The 13,463-nt window shown below is 40.6% G+C and overlaps 1 pseudogene; it reads right to left on the minus strand.

Moving 5' to 3' along the window:
* Positions 1 to 1,060: 1,060 nt before the first annotated feature.
* The window catches only part of LOC131478709 (histone-lysine N-methyltransferase PRDM7-like), a 102,422-nt pseudogene continuing 90,019 nt past the window's right edge, over positions 1,061 to 13,463 (minus strand).

Consider the following 13,463-nt stretch of genomic DNA (forward strand, 5'->3'; position numbering starts at 1 on the left):
TTTTTTGGGGGCAGGCGGGGGTCTTGGAGAAAATAAAATAAACTGTTCATGATCCAGAGGGCACTTCCATAGTAGAAGAGCTGCAAAGTGACCAAGAACTTGTTTTTTGTGCTGAGCCCTCTCCAAAAGGGGTGTTGTGGGATATTTTTGTGCACCACATTTTTAACAAATGAAAGAACTAAATGAAACTGGTATCAATTGTTCCCAGGAGTCAAAGACATAAAAAATGGGTCAGGAATAGGTTACACTGGTTTAAGTCACTGACTATGACACTAGTATGCCGTAGCAGCACTAGATTGAACTCTGGCTGCTCCTTGTCCAATCTCCTGTGTGTTAATGTACCCAGGGAAAGAGCACAAGATGGTTACAAGTGCTGAAATACATGGGAGACTTAGATGCATTCTAGACTCCTGACTTCAGCCAGAGATAGTTTTGTCAGGTGCAGCATTAAATCTAATTGTATATATGTATATTTACATGGTATACAGATACATAGTTTGGTGTAGAGACAGAGAGGAAATCTTCTGTCTTTTGATTCACTCCCCTGTGGCCAAAATAACCAGAGCTGTGTCCATTCAAATCTTGATTCAGGAACTTCTTCCAGGGTCCCCCATGTGGGTGTAGGATCCCAAGGCTTGAAGCCATCCTCACGTGCTTTCCCAGACCACAAAGAGGATTCTCGAAGGGATGTGGAACAGTCAGGATATGAACTGTTGTCCATATGGGATCCCAGCATGTCCAAGGTGAGGACTTTAGCCATAGGATGCCATACTATGCCCTAGTGCAGCTTTTGGGGAATAAAACAGTAGGTGGTGATCTCTCCTTTCTATCTCTCTCTATCTCTGTGCTTGAGTCTCTCTATAACTCTTCCTTTTATTTGATAAGTAAGTCTTTGTTTTTGCTAAATGGAAATCACATTTGAATTGAACTTTGGCAGCACTTACAATACATTTGACTCCTTAGAGTTGAATCACAAATATTCCCAAGGGGACTCCTTTGCTTATTTCAACACAACAGTGCTACTTACCTCTCACTGTTGTGAGCTCTTCCTTTTTCTTCCCTTCTTTTTCTTCTCATTGCTTCCCTTGATACCCAGCTTCTGGCCATACTCATCCCCATATCATAGTAGCAGCTCACAGCCTGCTTTGATGACCTGGCAGGTGCAGCAAAATATCTGACTGTGCTACTGGAAGGCCACCAAATTCTGCTCCTCATCATTGCGGGCACAGTTCGCATACCTGGGGTGGAGATAAATCCTGAGTTTGCATGCTCTGTCATGTTTAAATCTCATGTGTTCTGTAATAGCCTCCACCCTGCTTGAATCCCAATTCTGCAAGAGCTCTCCCTGCAAACATATACCTCGCTCATGAGATCAGTGAACTCCCAGGTACAAGTTGTAGTTACAGTGTTCATTGTGATAAGCATGCTTTCTTCCTTCCTTCCTCACTAGTCATCCTCAAAACTCAAGCCCACCTTACTCCCACCTTGACTGCCATGAAGCTTAATCAATTGTAATTAGAGAAAGAGTGTGTCTAATGGCCCCAGTTGACCTAGATTCCACAAGGCCCATGTTTGTGCTCTATTTATTAAGCATAGTGATTTATATTATGATAAAAGAAATAGTATTTATATAGAATGTGCTATGAAGCCAACAACACTTTAATCCCAAAAACACATAGAGAACCAACAGAGAAAGGAAACTTCAGACCTATCTCTTTGATGAATAATGACGCTAAGATTCTCATCAAATTCCTAGAAAATAGAAATCAAAAACACATTGGACAGATCATTCATCCAGATTAGGTAGAATTCATCCCTGGAATGCAGAGATTGTTCAACATATAGAAATCCATCAATGTGATATACCACATCGAAAAACTGAAACACAAGAATCACATGACCGTATCAATAGACGCAGAAAAAGCTTTAGACAAAATCCAACACCACTTCCTGCTAAAAACCCGAACCGAGGTAGGCATAGATGGAAAAATCCACAAAATAATCAGAGCAATATATGTAAAACCCAACGCCAGCATCATACTGAATGGAGAAAAACAGGATCCCTTCCCACTGAGATCTGCAACAAGACAGGGTTGTCCTCTTCCTCCAATACTATTCAACATAGTCCTAGAGGTACTCGCTGAGGCCATAAGACAAATAAATCAGAGGAATCTAAATAGGAAACAAGTCAAGCTCTCACTGTACGCTCTCACCATACACTAAGATCAAATCTAAATGGATAACAGATCTAAACCTACATCCAGAAACCTTCAAACCTTTGGAGGAAAAGGTTGGAAATACTCTGCAAGATCGAGGGGTAGGTCCCGACTTCCTAAAAAGCACAACAAAGGCAATAGCAATCAAGACCAGAAAAAACAAATGGGATCTCATCAAACTAAGAAGCTTCTGTACAGCAAGGGAAATAATCAACAAAATAACAAAGTAACCCACAGAATGGGAGAATATATTCACGCACTACATAGGTGACAGAATAGACAAAGAGCTACAAAACAACCAAAATGTCAAAACAAACAAGCCACTCTAGAAATGGGCATAGGAAATGGGCAGACACTTCACAAAAGAACAAACCCAAATGGAAAATAAACATACAAAAAAATGCTCAAGTTCTCTGGCTTTTAATTGATTGGGATGGTACTCTGCTGGCTCTGCCTTCTGCCCAGAGAGGGTATGCCTAAGAAGTAGTTGAACTTGACTGGACAATAAGATGCGGCACTGTATATTTGGTATATGCTTGCAGTGGAGGAATCTCAACTTAACTTGAACTGTGGTTATGCAAAAACTTAGAGGAATCCACAATGGTGGGAGGGTTTGGGAGTGGTGGGGAGAATCCAAGTACCTATGAAACTGTGTCACATAATGCAATGTAATTAATGAATAAAAAATAGTACTTATATAGAATGTGCTTTGAGAAACTGGTCATGACATCCACAGGTCATTAGAATAAACATGAAAAAGGACATATAATGTAAAAGTCACTGAGGAAAGTAAAGGAGAAAGGAAAGTGATCTTGTCTTGGAGAGAAATATCCTCTGTAGTTGTAACATGCCATGGCTCTTACCTCATCCAGTTGGCAATAGAAGTATCCTTTCCATCCATGTACTCATGGCTGCTCATGCCCTTGGCTATCTGAGTTTCAAAAAAATAGGTTAATATATTTCTGAAATGGGGGTAGATCAGCAGAATTATTAACAACTCTATCATCATGTTCTGTGACATTACATGAGTCCAAGACATGTTGAGACTTTACATAGTGTTGGTACACATTTATTCTGGTTTATTTCCCTACAGTAGAAGCCCATAGAGGAGATTGCCACTGCTTTATTTTTAACAGTCCAGTGATCTTCTCTATGCTAATATTTATTTATTTTTGGAATTATTTATTTTTATTACTAAGTCAGATGTACAGAGAGGACGAGACAGAGAGAGACAAAGATCTACCATCTGATGAGTCACTCCCCCAAGTAACCACAACAGCCGGTAAAGTGCAGATCCGAAGCAGGGTACAGGAAACTCTTTGGGGTCTTCCATGTAGATGCAGGGTGCCAAGGCACAGGCCATCCTCAACTGCTATCCTAGGCCACAAGCAGGGAGCTGGATGGGAACTGGAACTGCTGGGATTAGAAAGAGTGCCCAGTTTTGATCCCAGCAGGTTCAAAATGAGGACTTTAGCCACAAGGCCACAACGCCGAGCCCTATGCTAATCTTTACAGCCTGGCTGATCATGTTGGCTCAACTCATGCCATAATGTGTAGAAGGACACATGAACCAGTCTCATGCTAGGCAGGTGAAAATCATCAGACTGGAAAGGGATGTGCTTCTTACCTGCCAGCTGTATCTACTGTCGGCTTCCTCTTCCACTTCTGTGATCTTGCCCTCAAAAGGACCAAAGTGCAGCCCCAAAGGCAGATCAGATGCTTCATTAAATACTCCAAGCCCAGCCTCCGGAATGCTCGATGGGCCAATTCGTAGTCCAGTGGGCACACTGAGGAGAGCACGACTAGGATGTCCCTTATCCACCGGATTGTCCTTTAGAAACACGGGGAGGGGTGGTCCATGAGCAGCACAGCTCTTCAGGAAGCACATCTGACACTTCTCACATTTGGAGATGAGAGTGGACGCGATTAGGAAAGTATACCAAACGTTACTGGCTATAGAGTGCATCAGAAGCAGCCAAGTGCTCACATCACTCAGTCTCAGTCTTGCACCCTAAGTTACCAGAAGACAGAATGATGTAAGACCAAATTACAAGTGGAATTTCAATTCAGACTATGGGATTTTTCTTTGTGGATGTGCCAAAGGGTCATTTACACAGGTAGTCATCATCCTCAGTCTCACTGAACTCTTTGTATGTCTGACCCTTTCTTCCTTTCAAGTTGTACATCTGAAATTCTTCATTCTCATCCTTTCTTCTGAGTTCTGAGATGGAGAGACTAAGTCAGTGAAGTTATCAGTTCTTTGGGGTTTAATGTTTCAAATAAAATAAAGGGCTTTCAAGACAAGGAAAAACTGCATGGAGATTTGTTTTCCATTACAATCTCTGGTTTTAATTCATTTCCCCTGAAGTTTGAACATCTGTTTACTTAAAAGGCAAAGAAAGACACATCTAGAGATTGACACAGCAGTTGAGAGTATCAGAGCATACAGAAGGCAGAGAGAGGTGGAGAGCTTCACTCCTTGAGTAACCTGGATAGCACCCAAATCAGTCTCAGATCAGATAGCTTTATTCAGTTTTCCCAGAGAGTTGTAAGACCTCAATCACTTATCTCCTCACTAAGTGTTACTAATTTGTATATCAACAATTTGCTAGAGTCAGAGATAGGGTCAGTTCTGGAACCCAGGCACTCTGCCATGGGAAACAGGCATATTAACTGGCATCTTCACTCCTAGGACAACTGACTTCCTCTCCATGAAGTGTTTGCATATAGGCTAAGTAACCTGATCCCACTTTTTTTTTTTTTTAGATCATCCCCAAAGAGCTTAAAATATAATCATGTTTCTAGAGGCTCTATTTGTTTTGTGTTGAGTGTGACCCAAGCATGCAATTGCATCCCTAACAGCTTGATCATCCTCATCAAGCCTCACCCCTCTTAGGCTTCCAAGTGGGCCTAGAGAGACAACTACTGAAATTATTTTCTTACCAAGTTTTTGTGTATAGTGCTGTCCTGAGCTGTTTGATTCCTTAGGATGGAACACTGCTTTCCGGCCCTTCTTTGAGCCAGTGGTGTTTAGTAAATTTGCTGTTCCTGATGATTTCTTCGTACTGATTTCATTATGTAAAGGCCTGCTGGACTTTCCATTTAATGAGAAAGTAACATTTTTTTTTAAACTCACTGTTCAGTCCAGTTGTCCTTTGGGATTGCAAAGTGTTTTCAGGTACATGGCATTCTTCAGTGTATCAGCAAACATGGGAACTATGTGAGGTGATTGAATACTGAAGGGAAAAGCAGTGTCTATGTTTCTAGTGTATTTGGGGATAGATCACATCATTTGAGGCTGTTTGTCTCCAGATGGTTTTCAATTTCCTCTGCACAAATAAAAGTGGAAAAGGGGAGAACATTTAGAAAGATAATCTGGAGAACAATATTTGTGAAAGCGTGTCAGTAGGGCTTCTTTAAGAAAGTATGTCTTATCAACCTGTGTACCATGAAGGGAAAATATAGGAAAGCACAGACAGGATGAAATACAACAGAATTTGGTGGCATACATGAGGTTAGGAAGAGGTGAAATCAGATGATTGTTCAAAAAGTAAGATGGTGATAAAAGCTGAAAATCATAATACCCTGAGCATATTTGATTTGGGGACTGGATAATCTGGTGCCTATATCAATTGGCTTGAACCCAGGTGTACTGTTAGATACTTCTCCACAGCTACTCTTGTTGACCTGTAAATTGGCATACTATGTAGCTAAAGTTCATTTTGAGATATTACATACTCATCGATGTGCATTTAGTAATATTTTTATAATACTGCTACCAGTTTACCATGTTTTTATACATTAATCCCAAGTCATACATACATATATCATACTAATGATATATATAGCAAATATATACAAGTTCAGAATTCAGAACTCAGATTGCACAACTGAATATATTCAAAATTCAGAGTTACCAATCCTGAAATCAGAACTCAGATTCAGAATTCAGAAATTGGGACTCAGAAGTCAGAATACAGGACTCAGAATGCTGAACTCAGTGTTCAGAACTCAGAATTTCCAACCCTTGAAATCAGAACACTGATTTCACAACTGAAAATTCATAACTCAGAACTAAGGACTGAAATTTCAGAACTCACAATTCAGAACTCAAAATTCAGAGCTCAGATTTCTGCACTCAAAATTCAGAATTCAGAACTCAGAACTCAGAACTCAGAATTCAGAATTCAGAATTCAGAATTCAGTTTCATTTCAGAACTCAGACTGCAGAACTGAATATGTTCAAAAGTCATAGTTACCAATCACTAATTCAGAACTGCGATTCAGATTTCACAATTTTGAACTCAGAATTTTGAACTCAGAACTCCGAATGCAGAACGCAATATACAGAACTCAGAGCTCAGAACTCAAAGTCAGATTTCACATTTCAGCATTCAGAATTCGGAAATCAGAGCTCAAAATTCAGAACTGTGAACTCAGAACATAAATGTCAGCATTCACCACTCAGAACTCAGCTTTTGGAAATCGGAATTTACAACTCGGAATTCACAATTCAAAATTCAGGACTCAGAATTCAGAACTCAGAAGTCAGAAAACATACTTAAGAACTCAGAATTCAGAACTCAGATCTGAGTTCTCAGAATTCATATGTATATATATATATGTATATATTCATATGTATATATATATATACATATATATATATGAATTCTGAGAAAAGCAAGTCCATGGAATTCTAAAGAGATATATGTATATATATATATATCTCTTTAGAATTCCATGGACTTGCTTTTCTGTTTTATCAGAAAATGTTGAATCAATTTTCCAGAAAATTTGGGGAAGTTCTTCATGACGCAAACCCTGCCAAAATTTTGGAGAAGTATTTGTAATCAACTGGAAACTCAAAGGTTACATTGTATTGTAGAAGCAACAGGAAACAAAAATAATTGCAAACATTGGAAAGCCTGCATACTTAGTACCCAGAGAAAGAGGATTTTGTTTTGTCCTACAAAAATGAGGTCAGGAGTTTAAGATAAAATTCTGCTTAATGTATGAGTGAACACAGAGGGAAGTTTAAGTTACTGTCTGTTTGATACATTCTCAGCATTAAAGCCTGGAGTCTTCAGGCTTGGAGGTCCTCTCTCTCTCTCTCCAGTAAGATTTTATGTTTCTTTGTAAGGAACATTTCCAGAGGGAAAGAGAGAGAAAAATATTATCAATCCACTGGATCATTCCCAAGTGACAGCTACAGTCAGAGCCAGGCTGATCTGGAGCCCAGAACCAGGAGCCTCCTCCAGGTCTCCCACGTGGTGCCATGGTCCTAAGGCTTTGGGCCATCCTCCACTGCTTTCTCAGGCCATCAGCAGGGAACTGGATGGGAAGTGGAACAGCTGGGAAATGAACTGGCTTCCACATGGGACCTCGGAGTGTGCAAGGTGAGGATTTAGCCACTAGACCCTTGGAGACTTTCTCTGCTCTAAATAAATTCCTTATGAAGATGCAGACACCAACTCTTATCTCAAACACTTAACAGTACTATACCTCACGTTCCTCAACGTTTAAATGAATGTTTTTCAGTAGCTGATTCATAGGGTTGTTGGAAGGTTTAACTGTGTGTGTTGATGATAAATCGTACAAACAAAGTGTGAAATACTGTGAAAACAACACAAGAAGTAGTGATTATTTGGCTTGTCTTGTTTAAGGTTCATGGTCATGTTAGCTACTATGAAAGATCATGACAGGAAGAAGACAGTTAATAGTATATGGTGTCCTTTCTTCTCTTACTTGTGAGGGACTTAAGAGGATTATTACTTATTGATTTATTATTATTTTCTTTTAGTGAATGGGTTTTAAGAGGTACTCACCTTCTGCTGTCTGCTGTGGTTTTTTGTTTGTTTTTTTTTTTTTTTTTTTTTTGCAGGTCATGCGATGAGGTTTGACTAGAAGGTGACAAGAAAGCATTGATAAATATTTCAAAACTTTGCAAACTCTTACCAGAAAAGCATTATGGAACAGAGAGTAGTGATTCTACCTGTGATCCAGATGTGGCATGAAAATATCTTTGAACTATCACTAAGATGTATGTGTATGTGTTGAAGATTTTTTTCTTTAAAACAGATCAAAAAAAGCAAAAAAAAAAAAATCCTCATTTCCACCTCACCTCTTACTTATGTCTATTGTGTTCAATTAAATAAAGTAATTTTATTTTCAGAATGTAACTGATGAACAATTTAGGAATAGAAGGAAATTTCCTTGAAAAGAAAATAAAAATCATATGGAAAAATCTGTAGTTAATTGCATACTTAGTTTTTAGAAGTTGAAAATTTTTTCTCTAAGATCAGAAACAAGGATTGGTTTCTACATACTTGCTACTACTATTTGATCTGAAACTTTTCCTAGACAGAGCAATGAGGTGAGGAAATAGCTTCTCCAATTTGGAAATGAAGCAACATGTCTCCATTTACATTTGGCATGAGCTTACACATGAAAAACCCTGAAAATTCCATTAACAACCTGTGAGAGGTAACAAAAAAAATTTATCATAGTCATCAGAAAGAAAGAAAGTCAACACTTCCATTGAATTGTTGGACAGCAGCTTAGGTTGTCTACAACATCAGCAACCCCATTCTTGAGCACTGGTTTTAGTTCCACCTGTCACTTTCACTTCATCACCAAGTGGTGCAATTGGGGAAGCAGGAAGTAATGGCCATAATATTTGGGATTCTTCTACCCAAATGAAAGCTTCCGGTCTCTAATGTTGACCAGGTTCATCTGCACAGACTAGGGAGTGAATAAATGGGTAGATCTCTCTGTCTCTTTTTCACTCCCTTTCTCAGACATTGAACAACATACACAAACACTTATGTACAAACTTGGATGTACTTCCGTCTTGAATTAGTAAGTTCATGGTAACTGTTACTGTTCATACATTTTCCACTTTTTGTCCAATTAATAGCACAGTTGCTGTCCAGGATCTTATGCCAGCAGCCTCCAATGGGCACTGTTTTCAAGATAGTAAATGGTGTTAATCAAATATTGCTGAGTTTGATGCCAAGAATGGTTTTCAGTTGCTGCTTATTTCTCCTGGCCCTCACTTTCTTGACTACGTCTGTATTCTCAAAAGCATCAGTGTTGTCCAGGGGCTGTGAGTGCCAGCACTCATAAGAAAGCCAGTAGAGGGGGCTCTCAGTGTTAGATTAAAGCAAAATCTTCCCTTTAGGCAATACAGCTAGAAGGAAAAATGGAAGGCAAAGCAATTCATAGCACTCCCAGGATGGACTGAGAGTATTGAAACAGGTGAGAGGTCTGCATATCCAGAACACAAACATCCTTATCCATATTCATCCCTGAACAGGTGGGACAAGGGGAGAGGAAACACACAGACACAATGGACTGATGCTGCATAGGTCTGTGTGACTTGCGTGCTATATTTCCACTTCATTTTTGAAAGTAGATCTTCTCTGACTTGCCAATCTTTGCACACTATTCTCTGGAGAACTACATGGAAAATTTTTGGAAGGCATCTTGGAATGTTAGAAGACAGGAGAGGTTGCTGTGTCATCACAGTGGCCATGGAAGAACAAGGTATCAGCCATGTCCTCTGGTCTCGATGCAGTTGTCTACTCTGCCAATGCTAAACATCTGTCCTGAAACTCCTGTGCCAACCTTACTAACACAGCAATGTGCCCGAGGTTCTCACCTCCAGATTTCCCAGTGCTGAAGCTGGGTGTGTCCAAGCTTGCTTTGGCAGGAAACTTGACACATGTGATTCTGGTATCCCACTCCAACTCCTCTGAGTCTGTCATCAGGCAAGAATTCTGAGAGAGGGAAGATGCACAGGCTTGCTGTGAGCTAGGTCTGAAAACCAGGAACCCAGCCATGGGCTGTGGCACCAGCAGGATAGTGATCAACAGGCAGGCTCTGCACTCACTGAATTCCTACAGCTCTGGACATCTGCTGTCTCAACAAAGAGAGGTGCATCGTCTTGGAAACCAGAATGCGGGGCAGAAAGGCAGTTAATGGAATACTGGAATTCAGGGTTTCTTGGGTGTGGGGAGGGGGCCAAGCATTCAACTTGCAGACCTTCAGGTTTGTGCTGAAGAATGATGGGCTTCCCCACAGGTGGATAAAGTTTGCGGTCTCAGGTGAAACAGGGTTGGAGAGTAAGATGGGAAGCTTATGAGCCTGACTGAAGAGTATGTGCCTTTGCTACTTTGAGGTTACTGAATCCGGGGTAAGTGTATGCATTATTTGAGGCTGAGCATTTGTGTGAATGAGGCTTGGGATCTCTCAAGTTGGGCAGTTTAGGACTGGCCCTGGGCTTTATTCAAAGGGCAACTCTGTGATTGGTGACATGCTGGGTGGGGGTTATTGCAGCACACCAGGTTTGAGGGCAAAGGGCTCTCTCAGGCTAGTAGACATGGTCTTTCAACTGCAAAGAACCCATACTCTATCACCCTGAGGAGATTGTTAGGTGCTCAGGGTGAAGGAGCCTGTGACACAGGAAAAGTTGAAAGGAGTCTCACTACAATGCCACGGCCTGGGCTCTGGTCTATTATTTTTGTTCTCCCAAGTGCTGTTAACCATTGTTGTCCCCTCCTGTGACACGTCTGGGATTACAGAAAATGCCAGCATGGAAAGTTAATGTTCTGTATGGTACTGGCTCTCTGATGCTGTGATGAAAGTAGTAGTGCTGGTTGGCAATCTAGAAACTGATGGTGCAGGGCAGAGGAAGGAGCCATGACTATCAGTCATGGTTACCTCAGCCTTGGGTCCTGTTGGTTTGGGTGGAGCTGAGTTGACTCGCACCCAAGTCCTGGCCCTATGCACAGCACATCTGTATCCTCCTCAGGGAATAATAAGACCTCCAAGAGTCAAGCTCAAGTCAAGCTTCAACTTCAGGATGCTGCATTTATGCTGGGCCTTTCTGGAACCAAATCCACACTTGTTTTCAATAGCTCAACTCCAGGCAGAAGCAACTGTGTCCTGAAAAGTTGAAATCCATGTTGTGTATTGTGTCCTGGGTATGCTGAAGCACATGTGGGCTGTTTCTGGTGTGCCAGTGTCTATGTGTGTGATGGTTCCTGGGAGTTCAGGATGTATATGTGTGCTATTTTCTGAGATGTCAGCATCTGAACTAATACGTATTCTTTGGTGTTCAGCAGCTCTCCATGTGTACTGCTTTCTGAAAGGCTAGGGGAAATGTGTTAATTATTTTATTGGAGGCAGGGCTCTGAAGTAGGAACTTTCCCTTTGAACCTTGGGATTAGATGTATCTTGTTTCCTTGAATTCTGGAGACTGTGCATGTGTTACTTCCTAGGAGTGTGCGGTGATAGCTCTCACTTGTATCCCTGTGGCAGTGGTATTGGTCTCATTTTCAAGTCCTAAGCCATTAGTTATAGCATTATGATTGTACCTGTGAGTTGTGGAGTCTATTTTCTGTTGTTAATATCACATTGCCAGGTCTGTGTTGTAGTGAATGTGTACCTTTGCTAAACCTGATGAATCAATTCATTAAAAATGAAAATGATAAAGAAATGAAATTGTATTGCTAGGAGAAAAATGACAAAACAATGAACCAAAATAAGGGAGAACTTTAAGTACAGAATCAAAACAGGAAATACATATATTTAATACTTGAATGTATAGCCAAAGGGGTAGATAAAGTATTAGTGACAGAAAAAATAATGTCAACTTAGAGAAAGATACAAATTTGAATGACTTTGCCTTGAATAACCACAAAGTGTTTAGCAGAAGAGAAAAATTAAATTCAAGAGATGTATTAAATGTCACAATGAGCATAGAGAAATATAACAAATGCTAATATTTTAAAAACATTTTATTGCATTTCCTTTTTAAATTAATTACATTGCATTATGTTCTTTATTTTTTTTAATGCACTGGGATTTCCCCCCGCCCCTCCCCAAACCCTCCCCCCACAGTGGATTGCTCCACCTTGTTGCATTTCCATAGTTTAAATTCAGTTGAGATTCTTTCATTGGAGGTTTTGACCAATCATAAATTCCAGCTTCTTATTGTCCTGGTAAGTTCCATGGTTTCTTGGTGAGACCATCTCTGGTCTGAAGGTAGAGCTGGCAGAGTATCATCCCAATCAATTAAAAGCCCCAACATAATATTTACAACATTTACAACATTATGGCATTAATTGACATGGTATTGATTAATCAATATGTTACTAGGAAAATGCAGGTTCTCAACCAAATCCTGTGACTTCTTCATAGACATTTCAATTTTGGTTTACATTCAACTGTGTTCTATACACCTTAAAATAGCTTAGATTGCTATTCAGCTGTCTCATGCCTACATTAATTTTAGTCTTTAGCAGTTTATAGCATCGAAGCATGATTTTCGCCGAACCTGGCTGTTTTTCAGGTGGTCTAACTCTATAATTCTAACTGGATACATGTCAACAGTTTAGGTGAGCATGTTTAGCAGGGGTGTGCAGAGAAATATTCCATACCCTAGTGAGGAGTAACCAATCTTTGTGTCCCACCCAGTGAGTTATAAGTGCATCCATGCTAACCGTTTCCTGTCTGTTTCTAAGCTTTCCTTGTTGTTCTCTGTCTATCTATTCTAGTTTGGTTTGTTGGTTTGTTTGTGTGTTTGTTTTGAGTGGTTTCTGGAGCCCTCCTGATGGTTATTACGAGAGAGGGTGGGGACCCAAAGTTGGAAGCAGGCAAGGACCAGAGAAAGCTCCTCTCCCTAGTCCCGAAGAAAGCTTACTGTTCTTCTGTGTCTGCGGACCACTCAGGGTTCCTGGTTGTTGTTCCGATGACCTTGGATCCTGCAAGGCAGGACTTGGGCTTATTCCATCCCATGTGGTAGATCCAAATGGGTGTGGTTGACCTCAGAGTTCTTGGTCTCCGAAGGCACTCCATTTCCTCATGGTCTCCTTGGCAGTAGGGATGTAGTCCTCGGTGCTCCTTGGTACTGATAGTCCTTGGTGAGTATCTGGGAGTATTAAGGGTTGGTATAAAAGCCTCCTCCTGTCCGCCTGACCACTCTGAGGTCCCCCCTGCTCTATGCATATGACCTCCTGTTAAGAGGTTGTTAGTATTACTCCTGATTCCCCCATATGCCTTTGTATATTTACTATTGTCTAATGCTAATTCGAATCTGTTGTCTATGAGTTACCAGTTCTGATCCTGATAGGTTATATTTCCCGTCTGCCTCACATCTTCTAGGGTGATGTAGATTTCTGTTCTCCCTCCCCTTTTCCTAGTATCATGGGGCCTTACAAGTACATTAGGTTTAATTTTCTTGTT

This window comes from Ochotona princeps, chromosome Y (assembly GCF_030435755.1).
Source record: "Ochotona princeps isolate mOchPri1 chromosome Y, mOchPri1.hap1, whole genome shotgun sequence".
In the NCBI taxonomy this organism is placed as follows: domain Eukaryota; kingdom Metazoa; phylum Chordata; class Mammalia; order Lagomorpha; family Ochotonidae; genus Ochotona; species Ochotona princeps.